This window comes from Anomalospiza imberbis, chromosome 1, assembly GCF_031753505.1.
Source record: "Anomalospiza imberbis isolate Cuckoo-Finch-1a 21T00152 chromosome 1, ASM3175350v1, whole genome shotgun sequence".
Lineage (NCBI taxonomy): Eukaryota > Metazoa > Chordata > Aves > Passeriformes > Viduidae > Anomalospiza > Anomalospiza imberbis.
In genome coordinates, this window is record NC_089681.1 from 103,353,611 (window position 1) to 103,374,644 (window position 21,034).

At 41.1% G+C, this 21,034-nt stretch overlaps 1 long non-coding RNA gene across 1 annotated transcript in view; it reads left to right on the forward strand.

The window, feature by feature from the left end:
* The window catches only part of LOC137481480 (uncharacterized), a 103,656-nt gene extending 102,875 nt beyond the window's left edge, over window positions 1–781 (forward strand). The window contains exon 4 of the long non-coding RNA XR_011003508.1: window positions 686–781. This is a non-coding gene — a long non-coding RNA (uncharacterized lncRNA). The remainder of the gene's footprint in view (window positions 1–685) is intronic.
* Window positions 782–21,034: the final 20,253 nt, after the last annotated feature.

The window sequence follows — 21,034 nt, forward strand, 5'->3', positions numbered from 1 at the left end:
AGACTGGAGCTAAACCTGGTAAAAGCAGGTGTTATGCAATTTGTCACCACATGACTCTGCTAATGCATCTTTAGTCCAGGACTGCAGTACCCCTGCCATGTTTTAAAGTGCAGAAAGATAAGCGTACGCCGTACCCTGGAGTGCCTTAGTCTATAAATGTAATTCAGAAATATGAGAAACAGTGCTCTGAATCTGATGGCCTTTTTCAACACAATTACAGGAGCAGCATGAGGTGTTGAACATTTGCAGCAAGGGTGCACACAGCAAACGGGAAGTTGGATGTGCAGGCTGTTAATTCAAGCCTAGATAAGCTTCTGACTAAGAGGGTTTTAATTTGTTTTCTACCTTAATATGATGCTTGTATGGTAGCAGTTTTACTGAAAAGAACCTATTACAACCTATGCTCATCTGTAGAGCCACATTTAATGAGGAGGATACCTCACAGCTTTTAATGGGGCTCTACAGACTTCAAGGATATGAATCTAAAAAAGCCTTGAATATCAAAATGTTTTTATTTGGCTGCAGATGAAGACACTTTAATGTGGAAAAAATGTGTGCTCTTTGAAATGAAATGAAAAAGGCAACAGATGAAAAAGAGTATTTTCTCTCAAAATAGAGAAAGACAGAGACAGACAAGGCATTTGATCCCTTAGTGCCTCATTTGTGTCCGTCTTTGTGCTTTCAGGATCACTTTCACGGAATGCACCAGGAATATCACTCCAATGCTCAGCGTTCTCAAACTCCTGCTGAATGAATGGGGATGGAAGACCTTCAGTACTATAGAAGAATAGTTTTAATTCCAGGGGTCAGGTAGGAAATCATATGCCTAGGCTGCAACCTACAGAGGCACACCCTCAGTCTTAAATCACATTGGCAAAACAAACCAGGCAAGGTTGTGCTGGCCACTAACAATTTTTCAAATGGCTGAACGGCGACAAATCATTCCTCTAGTTATCCACTAAGACCTCAATGAATAATCATAGCCTGCATTAAAGCCTGGAAATCAATAATCCCTGGCTCATGAATAGTTAAGGACTAGACAGAGGATGCTCAAAGCAAGCATCAGCAGATGCACCCTTACTGGGAAGGCAGTCTCCACCATTTCATGTGTACAGAATCAGAGGAAGATTTTTTCTGATTTCACCCAGCAACAGGTGGTTAGCTGGTGCATGTGACAAGTCGAGCTTACTGGTGTATTGGGCTTTCTGTTTCTTAAAGGTATAGAGGCAGATTGTGTGAACAGATAGATGGAGAAATCTGTTTTTCATACATGGTTCCCTTTGATCTTACCTGTTGGAAGTATAAGATGTCTAAGCAATTTTCCTGGCAATGAGTTATGACACCATCTTAGGAGAAGGTTTTGGGGTAGGCTAGAGTCCTTTGATCTATGTATGTGTGCAAATGAGTGTTCATACAGTTGGATGACAACTTTTTAAAGTAGTATCATCAGAGAAACACAGTGATCTTGCTCATTGTTTAAATATGAACGATTATCTTAGTATTAATATTTTGAGAATTTTTTGCTTCCCTCCCATTTTGTATTCAGCAGGGAGTATGAGAAATAAGATGTTTTCTTTGCATTCTGATTGGGAAAAATTCTTGGGACTGGTTACCTTTCAAGTGATTATCAGTAGCAGATGCTAGCCCAGATGTTTTTTGGCTTTGCTGCTTTTTTTCCAATTGTACAGGTTGCGTACCTCCCAGCACTGTGTATGCTTGACTGTTGTAGTGCGCTGTATTGTGCTGGGCAGCGACAGCAGGGGCGCGACCTTCCCCTCGTGAGCTCTGCTATTCCCAGTTATCGCTTGGTCCAACGCAGGAACAGATAATGACGACACGGGACTTGGGGTAAAACTGGATGGGTTTATTAGGTCCACGACCTGGGACCCCAAGACAAGGCCCAGGGGGTCTGCAGAGGTTTTTATAGGGGGAGTGGTATAGGGCAACCAACCAATGAGGGCATGGCAGGGGAGGAATCTAGGGCAGGACTAACATTCTATAAACCTATCAGGGAGAGCAGGGGAGGGGGATAATACAAAGAAACAAATAGGGTATCGAATACTACATGATAGTCAAGGAAGACTCTGGAAAAAGGGGTAGGGATAGGGAGGATTGACAACTTGGGAGGGAAGAAGTTAGGGAAGAGAATAATGGGCAAACAGAAACTTAAAGCAAAAACCACACCACAGCAGCTCCTCCTTTTCTTTTAAAATAAAGAGAGGGGAGAGCCCTGGTGTTTAAACAAATTGATGAAGGGTATGGGTGTATGGAAATACCACATTCATATATCAGATACAGCAAATTTCACATAACGAATACTACACTTCTGCAACATGTAAAAATTTACTAAAACAACAGAAAATATTCAGAAACTGTCAGGAAAAGGATAAACTCATCATTGCTATAACGTATACAATAAAAATCTTCTTCACAAAATATAAAATCCACAAAGTCCTCATGAAGTGCAGGTGGATCTGAGGTATGAAGCACAGTGGAATTTGGGGTATTGGGATTTCTGGGGCCTGACGAGTGACTGAAGAGAACACAAAGTACTTCAGGGGGCAAATCATCTTGCAAGACAGGTCACTGAAGGGTGATATAATTTTACTAATTTTATTTTTCACCTGACGGCTGCATGGAAATAGTGGGCATTAACTTGATTGGGTGGCTCTTCATTCTATAATAGGTAACTCAAGAAATAAATTATTTCAAGATTGTCTAGAACATAAAGGACAATTGCATAATACAGAAAACCTGTTTTGAGATGTGGGAAGTTGATTAATAAATCAATATTTAATTTCTACTTATAATACTAAATGGTAGTAAAATAGAAATCAAAAGGAATAACAGGTACGGTATACTTAGGGAAATGGATAGGGAACTTGAGCAGTCACCTTTGCAATTTCAAGAAGTAATTTTATTTTGACTGTTTCTTTTTATTTTCATTTTGGGTTTTTTTACTTGATTATTTACTGCAACTGCTGCAGCTTGCAAGTCTATGATCCAGAAGGGTTTTTGGAGAGGACTCGAAGGATCAAAGCCTTTCGGAAGAACCTTCCAAAAACTGTATGCCAATTGAATCTGAATTTTATTTTATTCACAGGAAAAACCATGATTGCATTGGTGACTGCTGCAAGTAGTATGGGGTATCGGTGAAGTGACTGACCTGGGCGCCGCCATCCTGGGGGGGAACAAAACGGCAACTTCCCGGTCTGGATTTCTGGCTCCACCTTCCTCCATAGGAGTCCCCCCAGACTGGGGAATGATCTCCCAAAAAGGGAGGTCCTCTGACAGGAGATCCCATAGGTGATCCTCCCCCCAGAGGAAGAGTCAGAAGAAGGAGTAGGGGGTGGTCAAGCTCCGTCTTCCGACAAAGGGGACTGGCCTCCTACACGCAATTCGAGTAGTGGCCTCTGTGGAAGTGGTGGGGCTGGCAGTAAGTTTGGGGCTGGAAAAGAAGGGCTATGGCAGGAAAGTGGGCTCCAAGCGGTGTGGCCATCACCATCTTGGAAAGGGGGGGGCCAGGTATACTGCAGTTCCCTCATACGGCCTGAACAGCGTCTGGCAGGGCACTTGGGATGGCGCGGCCAACGGCATCTCCAGGGGAGGATAGGGAAGGGTTTTGGGAAGTCTGAGGGACAGAGGGTACGGGGGGCTTCGCAGAAACCACAGGGGAATTTACAAGGGAGGGGCCCGCCGCAGCAAGATCTCGACGGTGTGTGTGTGGATGTCAGGGGCCTCTTTAATATTAAATTCTCCCCTATAGTTATGAACGTGCCGTCGTTTGGTGGAAAATTTCTGTTCCATTCTTGTTTTTTCTACTCTCTCAGCCCTCATGGGATGCCCCAGAATTTTGGGGGAGAGCCAACTTTGGGTAAGAGAGAATAGAACAAGCACTCTCCTGATAAGTGGAGGATACCCTCAGAGAATGTTCCAACCTTTTGGGAAAGAGCCCTGATGTTGGAGAAAGCGGAGGGTACCTGTGATCTCTGCAAGCTTGGCCACCAGCTCTTGGAGACTAAACCTACCCACCGGGGATATGCCCTGCTTTGGCTCACTTACACTTGGAGCGCGGATGGAGGTGTGTTTCTGGCCACTCGCCTTGCCAATCCAAGGGAGTGACGGTGGAAATCCCCTCAGATCAGCTTCTTATCAGGCAGCACCGGCCCGGAGTCGTCCTCCTTAGCCAGTTCGGGAGCCGGCTTCCGTGGTAGGATTGCAATTAGCTGGGGACGTTTTCTTTCTTAGCTTGTCACCTCCAGGGACCTGGGTGTTCCGGGTGCTTCAAGGCCCGTCCCCAGGGCCTTGGGCGCGGCCACTGTCAGTCACTGGTGTGCTCGTCCCAGTGCGAACACCTTGCCCCGCAGAGATTCTGGGATCTCCCCTCACTACTCAGGGGCCTGGCTCAACCTAGTGTGAGCCGTCCGACAAGCCTTCTCTCTCTGTCCTTTGGGTAAGTCCGCCCCCTCAAGGTGCCCGATGGCAAGAATAAAGTCAGGGGTGGAGAGCACATTGGCAAGGACGAGAGAGTCCTGAAGCCTCAAATTTGCCGCTCAGCTCCTCTTAGAGTCCAAGGCAGAGCTCGCTGATCTTTGTCCTTGGTGTTCCTTTCCCTTCTTCTTCTTCAGTGAGGTGGGCGCCCCCACAGATTTGCCTGTTTGTTTTAAAAGACGAAGGAGGGAACCATCCTCTGCTACCATCTGTCGCAGTGCGCTGTCATATCGTGCTGGGCAGCAACAGCAGGGGCGCGACCTTCCCCTCGTGAGCTCTGCTATTCCCAGTTATCGCTTGGTCCAACGCAGGAACAGATAATGACGACACGGGACTTGGGGTAAAACTGGATGGGTTTATTAGGTCCACGACCTGGGACCCCAAGACAAGGCCCAGGGGGTCTGCAGAGGTTTTTATAGGGGGAGTGGTATAGGGCAACCAACCAATGAGGGCATGGCAGGGGAGGAATCTAGGGCAGGACTAACATTCTATAAACCTATCAGGGAGAGCAGGGGAGGGGGATAATACAAAGAAACAAATGGGGTATCGAATACTACATGATAGTCAAGGAACACTCTGGAAAAAGGGGTAGGGATAGGGAGGACTGACAACTTGGGAGGGAAGAAGTTAGGGAAGAGAATAATGGGCAAACAGAAACTTAAAGCAAAAACCACACCACAGCGCTTGACCAGGCACTTTTTAAAACAAAGAGCAGAGATTGTGGACCCTGGGGGAAATCTCATTATCGGCCCCAAGGACTGCAGTTTTCTCATCTGTAAGGAATGTGGTCCATCCAGGCATTGCTACCAAGCATGGCAGGCTGTCTCCCTTTTCCTCGCATGCACTTGTGTTGCTAAGCCTCCCCCAGGAACACTTATTCCTGCAGTCTCTTGCACAAAGTGGTAGCAGCACTAAGGCAAGCAGAAACACCGTGTAGTCCTCAGCATGACCAAGCCCAAGGTCTAGCTCCTCTTCAGAAACACTGAGCTCAAATGGACTGTGTCTGTCTGGAATTTTGTTAATATTTTGGCCCAGGTTTGGATGGTGCTTTAAAGGTATTTCTGCAAGAGAAGCTGAACCTGCCAACTTTGGCCCTTCCTCAGTCTTGTGGGCCATTCTTCAGGGCCATGCAGACATAGGGGTTCACGCAGTTATTTTTCCTGGCTGTGGATCCTTCTACACAGCATAAGGCTTGAGCCTGTGCTAGTGATACAGATGCAAAGGAGAAAGGACATGCCTGTTGCTGGAAAAGGGAGCTCCTGCCTCTGAGGATATCCTCTGTACATTTCTGCTTCAATCAATCCTTCAGATATTGCCCTGAAGATTATTTGCCTTCTTTTGCTATGCCAGGTAATCCCAGTGTTTAACAATGAAGGATGCTGTTCCTGGCTATTACTAATTAATATATTTTAACCTGTCAATAATTAATGTGGAAATTGGGAAGAATAATGCCATGGAGGCTCCAGCCTGAGATCTGCTGCCTGGCAACTGTGGATGTGCCTATCCGTTATATCAGGAAATTAGAAACTGGAGCAAAAACTGATCTGTCTGACATTTTGTAAGATGATATAAATGGGCCTACTCAACAAACACTAGATTTATGTGAAGGTATGAGTGATATGTGTCTGGGGAAAAGATATTATCTCTCTTATGAAGGTGCAGTTAATACCAGGCATCAATTAAATATAGTTCATTAAAGCCTCTGGGTAATCTTATTTTTGGATGAGATCAGAGGAGCAACTTACAAGGACTACCAGAGGGGTTATTTTGGTAATAATCTTCACTTTTGCATCTAGCATCTCTCATAGGATGAGCTAAGTGAAGTAGCATCTAGACTGTAACAACAATAACCTTTTCAGATGGAGAGTGTGCAGTGAAATGTAATGGTGGCTTACAGTGTTTGATATAGTTGCATTAGATAGGTTTATTGAGATATGCCAGTAGTGCTGATATGAAAATGGTTGGTTTATGCACTCACTCCTTGTCCTCAGAGGGAAGATTTGCATCTGCCATGTTCATGGGATGTGGCTTTGTCTAAAACATTTCATTTGTACAGATGGAGTGAGTGGAGGTAGGCAAAATTATGGTACTGTTAAGCAGGTGATGTTTTATTGCTTCTTGCTATTCTGGTTAAAATATTCCTTTATATATTGAGTATTTTAATGGAATCAGTTTGAGTGTTGTTTTCTTCAACTGGACCTGTTGTCTCCACATTTTGGATCCCACGTGTAATGCACTGGTTGCAGGAAATGAAGTAAGTGTTCAATAAGTGAGGTGCCAATGGCAATTGAGATCCCATATCTTATTTCCAGTTATGATGCAGCTGTCAGGCAAAGAGACAGAAGAAACAAATTTCTTCAACACACCTGAAAGAAACAGGGTAAAGCTTGGCATAGAGCCTAAATTTGCAGGGTAACTTCTGAGAATGTCTCCCTTTCCTAGGTTCTGTTGCTAAAACAGGCTCCACACTTCATTTTGACATTAAAATTAACCACTTCTGGAAATGATTCCTCTTTTCTGTTTTTTGGTCCTGCTTGTGAGACTTTCTGCGGCTCCTTTTTTAACTTGTGTCACAGCTGCTCCTGTGGAATGAAGCATGCAGGCTGGCTGCAGCACAGGCTTGGGGCTGCAGGAGGCAGGGAGGAGACTGAGCACTACCGGAGGCACAGGGGAAAAAAAGCCCTCAGGGTCTGCTGGAGAGTGTCAGGAGGGAGAGAGAAATGAAGATGGGCTGTATGCCCGTGGCAGAGCTGGGCTCTCTGGGATCATCCGTTCACCAGGGAGAGACAGCTAAAAAGGAGAGAATAGAGAAACACTGCTCAGGAGATTGTTCTGATTTTAAGTCTCTAGATGGTAAGACAAACAGTGTGCTGCCTTTTAGAAAGTAGCTTGCTGAAACTGCAGCTCTTTAAGTAGAATGATTTTTCAATGCCACTTTTTACATCTTTGTTTGATACAAAAGCTTCACCAGCACTTAGCATTACCGGCGCTGGCACTTGCAGATCCTATTTGCAGGGGAGAAAAACCATCTTCATGCTCCTCAGGTCCCCCACCCCCTCGAAGTGAGAGGTCATTGGAGGGATTCATACCAAAAGCTGCCATCCACGAAGCCCACAGGCTCCTGCAGAAGTACCAGTGTTGCCAGGCACTTCTCGCTAAATGCTGTGGCACTGCCATCCACCTCTCCCGACTCACCACCTCCTTCCTTTTCCCTTCTTCCTGCAGCATGGAGCTTCAGCCTTGCTTTCTCTGGGTATAAGACATCTATAGCTTTCCAGAGCTCGACCTAAAGTAGGCTAGGTTTATGGCAGTGTATTTCAGCTAATCCTTGTTCATATCTGGGGTTTTCTGTTTCAGAGACAAGTCATGTCAAATACCATATAATGAGAGAAAACTGGAAATGCTGACTTACTGGAAGGATTATTTGCCATGGGCTGTTCATACCATCATGCATAGTTTTGGAGTTTTCTGCTTCCCACAACTCTCCCCAGAGCTTTTGGGATCCTCAGAAATCTTTTTCTAGTTATTATTCTGCTTTGTGGATTTGGGTCTTTTCTACTACGTGCATTAATTGGACAATCATACACCAGACCCAGAGTGAAGAGATAATCCGTGGAATTTCTTAAACTTGAGTAGGATATTCAGAATAGCATAAAAGCAAACCTGACGATACAACATGTGGCAAAGCAGAGTCCTTTTCCAAAAAACCCAGCTTGAAACATCCCTATTAACAAAGTTTCTACACTCTACTTAAAATGCTGGCAGTAATATAGCTTGCTTCAAAAGCACTCAATTTTACTGTATTACCTGCCTTGCTGCACTACAACCAGCACAGTTCTTTATTGGGCCATGCTGTGCTTCAGTCCATAGCACCTGGGATCTCCTATGGAAGAGAAGATAAGAGAGAAACATATTTCATGGTGCCAGACTCTGGCCTATGCCCAGTTTGCCCTCATTTTCAGGGCAGCTCTTATGCAAATTTCTGCTGTGGGGTTTGAAGCAGCAGTGCTGGAAAAAAAAGTGTCTGTGGGACTGCTCCACCTTTCAGAGCACAAGGATATGTGCTCAGCTTCCTGATATGGAAGGATTTTAATTAATTAATCTTTCCCCCCTAACTCAACACTCCCCCTCCCTGCTTCCCACCTGGCAGCTTTTCTGCTGTGCTCCTACCCGATGTTGTTTTTCAGGTTTATTTGCTCCTGTCTACATATGAGAACCTGATGTTTTCCTTGCCAAAGTGCTGTCCCTCACAGTAGAGCAGACTAAGCAGCTTTGCTGAGCCGGGTGAGGCAGAAGGACTCTGTATCTCTTCCTGACACCTCTACTTTAAGCTTAGCCTTGGCTGCTGCTGCTACTTGGCACCACCTGAGGTCCCACTGAAACCTGAGTTCTTCTTCCCTGCAATGTACAATTAAATAAAGGCAGCGTTATTGCCCCAGAGCATGTATGGTGCAGAAGGAGGAAAGATAGGAGGTGCAGAAGAGAGGAAAAGGGTAGATGGTGAACTAGATATCCTTTCTATTTATGCTCTTAATGAGATGAATTAAGAAAGGCACATTTAATAGCAAATCTCACTACAGCTTTCTGAAACATCTTTGCTGTGAGAGACTTCTAAGGTTGATGTTCTCATTAGACAGTGTGCTAGTGAAGGGTAGCTAATTAGCAAAGCCACAGTATTATGGCTGTTATGGTAGGTTCAATCACGTATTGCAAAAATATGGGACATATGAGCATCTCCCAGTCTGTTTTCAAAATGCTTCCTTTTCTTCAGGCTGGCTAAATACATAATTTCAGGGTTTATTCCAGTTCACATCAATATCTCGAATTCTCACAAAATATATATGTAATAATTCCAGCACAATTTCTGTAATCATTTAATCTCCCATGGTTTTTGTGAATATGTGTTGCCTTTTTCCCCACTGCTTGCATTCACTGGACATCTCTTAATGCTCTGTAACCAAAGGAAAAAAATAATAGTTTGAAGTCTTGGCTCTGGAGGCAAAAGCTTAGAATGATGTAAAATTATCTTGGTGATTTGTTTAAATGATTAAATTTTTTCCAGATTAGTTTTTCAGTTTATGTGTTTGAACCAATTATAAAAACCAAACAACAACAACAAATGAACCAAACAAACACACCAAATAAACAACCACCCTTGGGCCCCCTGCATCTGAACTCCCATAAAATAAATGAGTATGAAATTATGATACATTCATTAGAAGACCCACAGACCTTTATATCTCCATCAAAACTTTGTGTTATGTTGAGCAGGGTGAGTTCATCTCCTTACACTTCCTTTTCAGATTTCTTCTTAATATATAATTTTTTTTTCAACCACAGTTCACCAAGATTGTCTCCTCTGTAATGTCAGAATCCACATGATGACTTCCAGCACATGGTCTGTAAAACTCTTTACAGTTTTCTTATATTTTTCATCTAGTCTCATTGCATATCTTAGGGGTCTCAACAAGCCTTGGAATAAAAAGTGGGAGCATATGACAGCAAAAACCATTGCTATGGAAGGCATAAATTAGAAAAGACTTCACAAGAAATATCTGTATCCTTTTTACAGAGTGGGTCATTGAGACAGCAAAATGCTTCAACCTTGGTCACTCAGAAGGCAAATAGTAGAGCCAGGATGAAGACCCATATATTCTGAGCTCTAATTTAACCTACATCCCACTGTACAACTCTGTCTTTGAGGTCCTGTCATCTGGACAGTGTTGGTTTTTCTCTTAGTAAGCAGCAGACCCCCACAGAGATCTGGGAGAACAATCCTACTGAAGGCAGTGAGGATGACTTAGGTCTTATTTTCTTCCCCCAGTGGTAAAGACAGAAAAGAACATGAATTCTCCCTTTCAAAATAGAGTTAATAGGTGGAAGTGTAAAAAGATCCTATCTTATGCAAAGAGTAAAAGACACATGGGGCTGAGAAGGGACAAAGAATTACGTGTTGGTGTAAAGTATCTTGCTTGAATTACATGTTGGTGTTAAGTATCCTGCTTGTAGTAGTATAATTTTGAGGACCAAGAAATTCCTGTCCTGGATATGTATGCTGATTCACTGAGAAAATGTGCAGTGTTAAATCACTGTGTCATACTTACCCACGCTGGGGTTAGACCAGAGGTTACAAACTGGGTTGTCAAAACAGCACACGTGGGATTTCACCACTGTGAAATCTAGCTTTTTTAAACACCCATTCAAAATCTATCTTCACTTATAGAAGCTAGAAGGTGGGAAGGTGTGCCAGGGGAAGAATCAGCCTGCTGCATGTGTGTTTTACAGCTCTATTTCACCCATCATCTTCTTCTGGCAGCCATCTGAAAGTGGGCTACAGATGAGGTGAATCTCTGGAGTGAACCTAAGGAGCCATTCATATATTTTCATGCAATATTTCAAGAACCCAAAGAAATAAGCAGTGAACATCCACAGCACTAAAGCTTGTAAAAGTGTAAAAGTGTTGTGTTTAACTTATCTTCTGCAGAATCCTTCAGCATTACTGTAAAAGTAATAGTGGATTATGCCCACAATGTGCAGTAGACAATTTCCTTTGATGCCTTTTGGTATAGAGTGAAGGAGAGGGATTTTCACTATATCATAACCCACACAGCTCTCGTGATTCTCAGTGTCATTTTGTTCTCAAGGAGAAATAGTATGATTGAAGAAAATGACACTGTTGTGATGTCTTCAACTTTTTTCCATTTTTTTTGAGACTGCTTGGTATCAAAATGCAAATGACAACTATTAGCAGAACATAGAGTTAGGAATTTGCCTGATGATTTGTTGAACTTGGACCTCAGATTTCAGTAGCTTTTTTAGTTTTTGATTTTTTTTTCCCCCCAGAAACATTACTGTGAATTAGGTCACTCATACACATTATGTATTTAGATGCAATTTTTCTTGAGGGCTAACCTATATATAGTGAGAAATGACTGAAGGCTACTTACTTATTTTGGAAGAACTGGGTTAAGTACAACTGATCTGATACAAAGCATTTGCCCTCCAACATATTAACTAGAATATTGACAACCTGAGCAGAAATAGCTGTTTAAAAAACACGGAAGGATTTATCAATAATCTCACTGAATTTCTAAAATCTTAATTTTCCCAAAGTCAACAGTGAGAAAGATACCTCCATTCTTCTGTCTACTGTTAATGTGAGCAAAATTTTGAGGAATTGATAAGCACCAAGATTGTCCTCTTTCAAGTCAAGACTGGTGCGTATTACTGAAATGATGTAATATGGTTTGCAATATCCTCTCTGCTTAGGATTAGTTTGGCAACTTGCAGTGGTGCTGGGTGGCTGCAGCATATCATGTAAAAGGTGCTGCATTTGACATTTCTGTGACCTCTTATTATCTCTTTTGTAAGTACTTCATGGAATTTTGTTGCTAGTCTTGCAGACTCAAGTAGTAGTTGTTTAGGTATTTAAAAAAAAACTATATTCCAATTTATACTTCGGGTCTTGTTCCTCATTGCAGGCAAATGCATATTAATAGCAGGAATATTATATGTTTGGCAAATTATATCACAGATGAAATCTTCACACACAGTACAAAGCAACTATTTGTGCTGAGATGGATGGATGATTATTACCTCTTTGTTTTCTTTTTCATTATCCTTTTGAATTAAAATCTCCTTGTAAAGCCATTATCCTTGCTTTAACAGCTCTCTATATTGAATATGCCTCTGCCTCTTCTACTCTTTTTTTTCTGTGCTTAGATTGAGCTTTAATTTTCTGTGATTTCTGAGCTCTAATTTCCTTATTGTTTCATATTTTTACAACGTCCTGTTCAAAAATTCAGTATGCCCATACTCAATTTTGTTTCTCAAATGCATGTAGGCCAAAAAGTAGCAGGAACCTTCTCTAAAAATTATATTTACAGCTCTAGTGGCAAGCACTCTCCTCCTACACTGGAAAGCTGTGAAAAACTGTCAAGATGTGAATGTGCATTACAATGCTCCTGATGACTGGAGCTGGTTTATTTTTTTAACCATGGCTTCATTTTGTCAGTTACACTAAATAGAACAGGAAAGAAGCTCTTACAATAAAACCCAGCAAAACAGACTACACAACTACTTAGAATTACAGCATCTCAAACTACTCCACCCTCTTCTGTAGTGCTGCATAGACTGAGCACAGGCATAAACACACCTAGAAAGACCAGTTATGACTAGGTTGAATTCCCTTTTCCAGTTCCAAAGTAATCAGAATGTCTCCCTGAGTATGACAGTACTTGGTGACTTCCAGAATTTTTCCTACTACCCACAAGACTCACTTGAGGACAAGAGTAGAAGAGGATCTCAAAATTGCCACCTGGCAGAGGAAGGAAAGAAGAATGACTGTGGTTGTCTTTGGTGTCATAGCTCCCTGCAATGACATTAGGTGCACTCCTTAAAAGAGGACAGTGTCTCATAATACAGAGGAAAGCAAATATCTTCTCTACCCCCAGTTGGTCTCTTTCCAGTGCAAACAGGAAAGGAATATCCCTTCCTGTCCTTACTTTAATGGTTGATTTCACTCTAATCATCTGATGCATAGGTTTCATCCTGTACATCAGCCAGGCACCTTTCACAATGTGAGGATTGAAATGGGGCTAATTTCCCATAACTCCCTCATTATGAGCTGAATTCTGGCTCTCCTCATGCTGGACACTGGTTTACCAAGGGCTGATTTGAAATGTGAAGTAAATGCAACCCTTGGCTGCAATACAGCATATTTGAAGTCAGCTCTAATTGAATAGCCCAGTTAGAGTCAATGGGAGTTCTTGTGAAATGGTGTCATTAATTGGAGTAAAAATATTGCAATGTGGCTTTGTGTCATCTGGATGAATAACAAAATTATTTAAATTCTGTATATGTAACATTTAGCTGCAATGTAGCTTTTTCTTTTTCTGCGATATTTTCTATACTCAGGGTACATAAAACTGTGTCCATGTTCTAAAGGGAAATACCAAGATACAAGAAATGACTGTATTTTTCCTTAGTTTGTGTAAGAACTTTAACTGACTATCCAATGTAAATTAAAAAAAATATAATATTAGAGAGAAAAAAACATAAAGCCTTTGGCTACAGCCTGGTTCGCTTTCTCCATTTCATGGTCTTAAACTACTGGTGGTATTAAGTCTGAATCCTCTAAAAACCCATCTGATCTCAAAAGTAGCTAGTATGAAATGGAGATAGGAGTAGTCAGTCTAATGCTGAGCTTCTGTCAAAAAGATGCAGGTGTGATGTCTGTTTCCTGCAGATTTCTGTGACAACTATTTCTCCCCTGTGACACGTTTTCTCCTAGCCAGCTTTCAGGTGGATTATTATTTTTTTTTTAAATCAATGAGACTTAAGGTTTTTGGAGGTTTGGGGGTGTTTTAATGGCTGATTTGATTTTGCAAAGGTGTCCCTGTCTAAACCAAAGCTTCTTGCACTTATTAGATGAGACACCTTACCATGGCTAAATGAGCTGCCAGGCTGGTTACCTGCTTGGTACTATTGGGAAGAAAACCTGCCTGACTTTTCAGCTGAGGTTTAAGCACTCTGAAGCCTTTTGTCTGGTTTGTGAAATATCTCCATCATTGGTCTTGCAGTGACTGATTTTTCAGGTGCTTTGTGTGTACATTGAAGACAGGCCTGCACTCAGCCTCTTCTCATGGGATGTTATCCACCATTCTTCTTGGGTTTCTCCAACTCCATAACGGACAACAAAGTAGGTGTGCAGCATAGGATCTGGGAAAAAGGAAAAAATGTGAAAAATCTCCAACAAGGAAACACAGCATCAAGAAGAGGTAGCTACTACCTCTTTTGCTAAACAGATGATGGGTGGGAAAGAAGGCTTATGGATGGGTGAAGAAGTGTTAGATTCAGCTGTTTGGAAATTTGGGGAAGGAAAATAATGTCTGAGCAGTTGGCTGGGCAACAATCAGAGGTAGGGTAAGAAAGAGCAAGACCAGTAAGGGCTGAAAGAGATGAAGGGACATTGAGGGGAAAGGGACAGAAATTTAAAGTGAAGAACAGACATAAGCAAAAGAGATAGAGATTATTCAGAGGCATATTTTCACTTTTTCTTATGCAGTGTGAGAGAGTACTGGCTCTGAGGAAGCTCCTGCTGGAGAAAGGATAAGGAAAGGGAATGGAAGTAGGAGGAGGGAACAGGTTTTCTACTGTCAGCTTCTGTAGGCCTGACAAATAAAACACCTTTTGCTTTTATCTGAAGAGCACATACAATTTGTATAGACAAGTGGCATTGTTTATTTTCAGCGGATAAATAAGTTGCTATGGAAGGTGGGCATAGCTGCTTGAAAGTCTGTTATGGGGACATTACTCAACACCGCTTATCACCCCTGTCCTTCATGTTGTGAGTGGGTTACGTCTTCAGCAAGGGCATCTTCTTTTTCCAGACCTTAATTGAAAAACTTAGCAGAGCGTTTTAGAACTGACTTAGGAACTACAAATGAATGTCACACCAGACTGGTGTTTTTGTGTGTCGGCACGGCTCTCCAAGCACTTCTGCGTGGTCTGTTGTAGGATTTGTTGTTATGAGAAAAGATTCAGCTGCCAGAAAAGAAAGCAGGGCACAGACAGTTGTGTACTGACCCATCAGATCCATGGTTTGGCAAGAAAGCACACAAAGATGCTTCTGAAATTTTCAGGCTATGATCTCGCTGAATCACTCAGAAAGAGGAAAATAATTTATGAGTAGCTTACATTTGCTGTAGTTAGACTATAGTGTCCTCTCAGGGTGTACAGAGACAGATACCTATGTGAAAGGTGCAAGAAATATTTTCACAGTCAATTAAGGATGAGATTCTCAGTAGAACTTTTTTTCTAAATTTCAGCAGCAGCTAGTTCATATCCTGGGGCATGATCTCTTTGTGTAAACATTGCTTCGCTTACATAGTGTAATAAGAGATTAATATCTTGGTGTCCCTTTAACTTGAAAAAGTCTGGATAAAGTTGCTTATTTCCTCTTATTTCTGGTCATTACTCTTTTATAAGTGTGACAGCCAGTCTTGCTTTGTACACAGCAGTCAGTAGTGTGTGGCCCTGTTATTCATGTTCTGCTAGTCCACTAGTCCATTAATGGAAAACAGCACTGAACGTGGGATGCCTGTGTGCTCAACAAATTGCTCTGGCTAACCCTCTGTGCACTACTTTTTAACAACAAATATCAGTCAGTCAAGAAATGAGCAAGACAACCACAGGAATTCTCTTTTTTCCCTCATTTTACAGATTTTAGGAAGTGGGTGGGTTTTTTTGTTCTTTATGCATACAAACTTCATTTTGCTGCCCAGCTTGAAATTCTGATGTTTCAATATGGGTAATACTGACTCTTAAGCCAAATACTGAATTTTCTGAAACTTGTTTTGGGGCATGGACATCACATTATCCATCAGGGAAATCAAGCTTAACTCAGTCCTCAAATCTGTCTTAGCTCAAAAATGAGAAAGATCAGTGGACCTAAGCAGACATTTATTTGGCTTATTGAATGGCTGAGCAGTTGATAGACCTGAGAAATTGGTATGCCACAGGGAGGAAAGGACCAATACAATTTCTGGTAGGAAGTTTTGTTGTAAGTATGGGCAAGTTTTATAAAATCTCATGCTTTTTGGGGTAATACACACCCCTTACAGCAGTGATTTTATGAATGAAGGATAACGATAATAATTCTAAAGCCTTTCTATCTTGTTAGCAGAAATCAGCAGAATCTGGAGACTGAAATGACTTACTGGAGGGTCCTGTCTCCTTTATTTCTCAACATCTACAATTACTGTAACTTCAGTGTTATTTTCCAAAGTATTAGCTAAGTGCCCTAGCTTCAACATGGAAAGTTTATGTTATTTGTGTCTGAAACTCATCTTACATAACAACTGTGTCACAACATTGATACATATTGAATTGACATGATATTCATTGATTTTTCAGCTCATTGCCCCTTGGTTATTAGCAGAAAGAGAGAATTATAAAGTAGCTATGCTAAACATTTGAGCCTCCACTGTTTGATACTAGATACACTGGCTTAATGCTTGCTGATTTTTTGTGTGAAAATAAAAATATTTGGTGATGTCCAGCTAGGTAGAAGGCATCTTTTCCTGTTGGACAATGACCTAATCACTCCTGCTTCTAACTTCCAGGTCTGACTGATTATTTTCTTCAGTGCTGAAAGGAACATTTCCCAAATTTGCCAGTGAGACTCTATGACTGTCCCTTTGTGTTTTCCAATTTACTTAAAAAAAAAAAAAACAAAAAACCAAGTAGAAACCAACTGGGAATTTGGTTTTAATGGAAGGGAGGTGCTCAAGCAGAGCTGCACAGTGCTGATGTAATAATAAAGGAAGAGGTATCCAAACCAGCCTTTAAGAATAGTTTTGAAAAATCCTTTTAGGAAATATATTCTCTAGAAGAGCTGTGTTCCTGTCCCCTGACTTCCATAAATATAAGACCACCAGGAGCTGTATTTTCCCAGACCATGCAATTCAAGATCATAGAGACCCCACTTTGTAAAGTCTCTCTTTGCCAGTCATTGCTGTGCAGCGTACAGCTACATAAACACATTTGTTTGCTATCCTCACCGCTTCACACTTGCTTGTTTAGTTTCTGATGGATTGGTAGCAGAACACTACATATCTGGGAAGTCATACTCAGTCACAAGAGAGTTGTGGTCTCTGCAGTACTTCTCAAAAAAACTTTGGAATGTGTTTCTCACATGAAGATCATGGATGGGTTTCGCTTCTGAGATGGCAATAATAATTCCCTATTTGGTCTGTTTTCAGGACATATCATGCAGTAAAGAGCTGAGCTAATGTTCTCCCCCCCTCAACTCCCTTTCTGAGTGCTTTACTCTCTACTGGTGTTTCTACTGTTTTTCAGTTCCTAATGTGCCAAAGAGAACAGCTCGCTTTTGACAGTGAAATCACATTTGCAGGAATTGACAAAAGAAAACATTTGTCCTTATCTTGTTCCTGAAGACACCAACTGCCCCAAAATATGCCATCCTCTGTATTAGTTTTCTCAGTTGTCCTGTCTCATGTTGTGGATGGATTCTCTCTATACCCTCACACCCCTTTCCTCCTGTCCCTGGCATGGGACAGGGAGGAACAGTTCAGAAAGATATACCATTTGCACTGTTTATTTATAGCTGAGAGGAAAGCAAATGGAGAATTAAGCAAATCATGAAAGCAGATTTTCTGCCACACAAATCAGACTGGAACTGTAACACAGCCAACATGCTTAAATCCAAAAGACATAGCATTTCTGTGGAGTGGGATCAGATTAGGGAAGAAAAACATTCAAGTCTAAAGCTTAGCTATAATGTCTGGTAGAAATGGGAGCAGACAAGGGTTCCTCCTCTGCAGAGAGCTACACCAGAAAAGAGAAAGCAGAGTGTGGTGCGAACAAGTGATTCAGGTGTCAGAGAGGCCACTGCTTCTTCTCCTGCACACAACTAAACCAGCACTACTGCTGCCTCGGTGGGACAGACACCATGAGGGGATATTTAGACCTGGAAGTGAAGCATAATCTCTACTTAGAGATGGAGATATTTATGCAGACTGGTCAAAACAGTGTTGAGATGAACTGAAGCTAAGTTATTTTCTGAAATACTGCCTTCAGCTGTCTCAAAAATCTCAAGGCAGTGATAGAGATGAGCAAATTATTTTGCCCTCTTTCAAATAAAATCTTGCATTGCATTTTGGAAACCATATGGGAAAAGGAGCATAGGTGCAGGATGACAAAAAAAAAAAAATGCAAGAAAAACAACTGTGTAAAGCTGGAGCAGATACTGGAGAGCACAAATGACAGGTTAACAGCCTAGAAAGACAGTGAAGCACAAAGGAGATGCCAAAGACAGATACATGCTATATATAAAAAGTCAAAGCAGATTAGAACATACATTTTAAAACCAAACAGAAACAATTGGCATTGCCTAAGTTCTTATCTCCACACTCTGTTTGGCTTGTGATTGTAATTTAAGTAACAAATTTGTATGTTGGTCAGGTAGCTACACACAAAATATTTTTGTGACATGTGATGATTAGTGTTGTTTCCTTTAGGGTACATAGTCTTTCTTTTGTTCCCTCCTCCAAGTTCCTTCTTTCCTTTCTTGCTTGAAAGAACCTTTCTGCATTATCTACTTTCTGAGCAGTGTCAGTGAGAGAAACATAGTTTATTTATAATGAGGAATTAGCAGAACAGCCAAGTACTGTTACAAGATCCCATGACTTAACACACGGTTGCACCTATGTGCAGATTCCCAGCGCCTGGAGAAGGAATGTATGATCCATTGGTCCACACTGCTCCTAGAATTGTCACTGAAATGAACTCCGTCTTGTAAAAGTTTATTATGTTTAAAGTAGAAATAGAGAGAAATTTCACCCAGTTCTCCTGAAAATAAATTCTCCTAGCAAAATGAGAGGTATTTAAATGTGGATTTCTCTTAAGCAAACAAACTTACTGCTGGATTTTTCATAGGGGAATAGTCCAGCATTTAGTCCCCCTGGGCAGCTAATCCTCACCCTCTGAAACAGATGAATAAATCAATATCATTTCACAATCTTAGAGGTGACTAAGCTGAAGCACAGCCTTCACTCGTTGGACAGCATAGATGTAGTCAGTGCTGTAGATATGCAGTCTTTGATCATGATAAAACACCTGTTTCAATCCTGAGGAAGCTCCACAAATCCGGAACATTTGTGGTGTAAATGCAGAAAAGCAATGCAAGAAAGCATGTACAGGGTGGTTCATCTTTCTTAGAGCTGATTAAAAATTAGACAAAGAATTTACTTTTTGGACCATGTTTTGATTAAACATTAAACTGTAAAATCAATCTTCTGATTGTTTAGTCATTATTCCAGAGGAATGGAGATTTATTTACAGTCTCTTTCATTAAGTGCTTTTACTGCCCCTTCCACAAGTTACATTTTTCAGGTGGTTACAATAACTTTATGCATGAAACAATATTTCTTCCCAGACACATTTAAAATATATTTACTTACATTATCTATGAACTGGACCATGAGACTGTGAATCAGGAGGTCCCATTTCTTATTCCTGATGTTGTCTTAGGCTATAGAGTCTTGTGCAAATCATGTCAAAGATTGTTGTATATCTCTGGTTTTTGTGAGAAGGTAGATCTGTGGAAGGGGCAGGCTTTTGTTAGAGAAGGGTTGAAAAAATAAATTGGGTTGAAAAAATAAATTGGGCTTTTATTTACATAAGTGCTCATTATACTGCTGAAGGGCTTGTTGTTTGATCCTAATAGCATGAACTTCAGGATTGTTGTGGAGATTCCTTAATCATTATGTGGCTACAATAATTGTGATACCCATGACATTTTCTTTTTCTGAAAGGTTTAAAGGAAGTCATGTTTCAGGAAGGATTGTTCCTAAGCTGTGAAAAAGAGGACTGTAGTCCCTACTCATAATAAGGCTGTAGAAAACATGTTGCTAGTGTCCAGAATAGTCTGTCAGGGTTTTTATCTCAGGTTCAACATACAGTGAAAATCTAGACCGGGCTACGTGCATCATGTTTACTGAGCAGATCAAAATGGAATTCTTTCTTCTGCCAAACTGCAGATCTTTGCTTCTGCAGCTTTCTTGATAGAAATATGCATTAGCCTCTACAGGCACATTCATTGTCTGTTGGTTCGTACATGTGCAACTGATGGCAAAATGGAGACATTAGTCCCAGAAACAGAACACGTTTTTATGGATAAAGTGGGAGACTGAGTGTTGACTGCCCACTCTGTCAATTGTACATATGCAAATCTGAGTTGGAGAATAATGTTTGGTCTGGGGAATTTTGCTTGAATTTAACACCCAAATATGGCATCAGGGAAGCATACTGAGAGGAAATTTTTTATTAGACATATGTTGTGTGTGTGTTTGTGCATATGAATTCTATGGTGGTGTTATATATACATTTTATATATTAGCTAGATGTGGATGAAAAGAATGCTTTTTAAAAGGTTTAATTTCTGGGGTGTTGAGAGAGAAAGAATGGATCAATTTATAAAAAGAACATACAGTAACAGCAAATCAAACTGACAGTTAAAAACCCTATAAAATTTCTAGTACATTAGGAAAGCATTATGTATCTCATTACATTCAGGCTATAGGAACAGAGCAAAGAAAAGATGGCTAATTACACATGCTCAAACACAGCACTTTGTGCAGATTGGATAGGATCATGAAATTAATCAAGTATACATGTTGAATTAGCCTTCAAAGGTCAGAGAAAAATAAGCAGGACATGTGTGAAACGGATCTTCCCCCAAAAGCAAGTACACTGTACAAATTAATGTCTGCATCAAGACACTTTGTCAGCAGTTGACAAGATTTTCACACATGCTCCTGTCTCCCTAGGTGTATTAAATCTCCCTTTTTCTGAAAGAACTTATGAAGTAGGGAAAGAAGCATGTGATCCCTTACAAAGGACATTTGGAAGTCAACCAAAGAGACCTTGTTATGAGTATTTTTTGATAGAATGTTCAAACCTCTTCCCCCATGCCCTGCCTATTAAGAAAATGACATGATAGAGAACTTGGCAGAATATT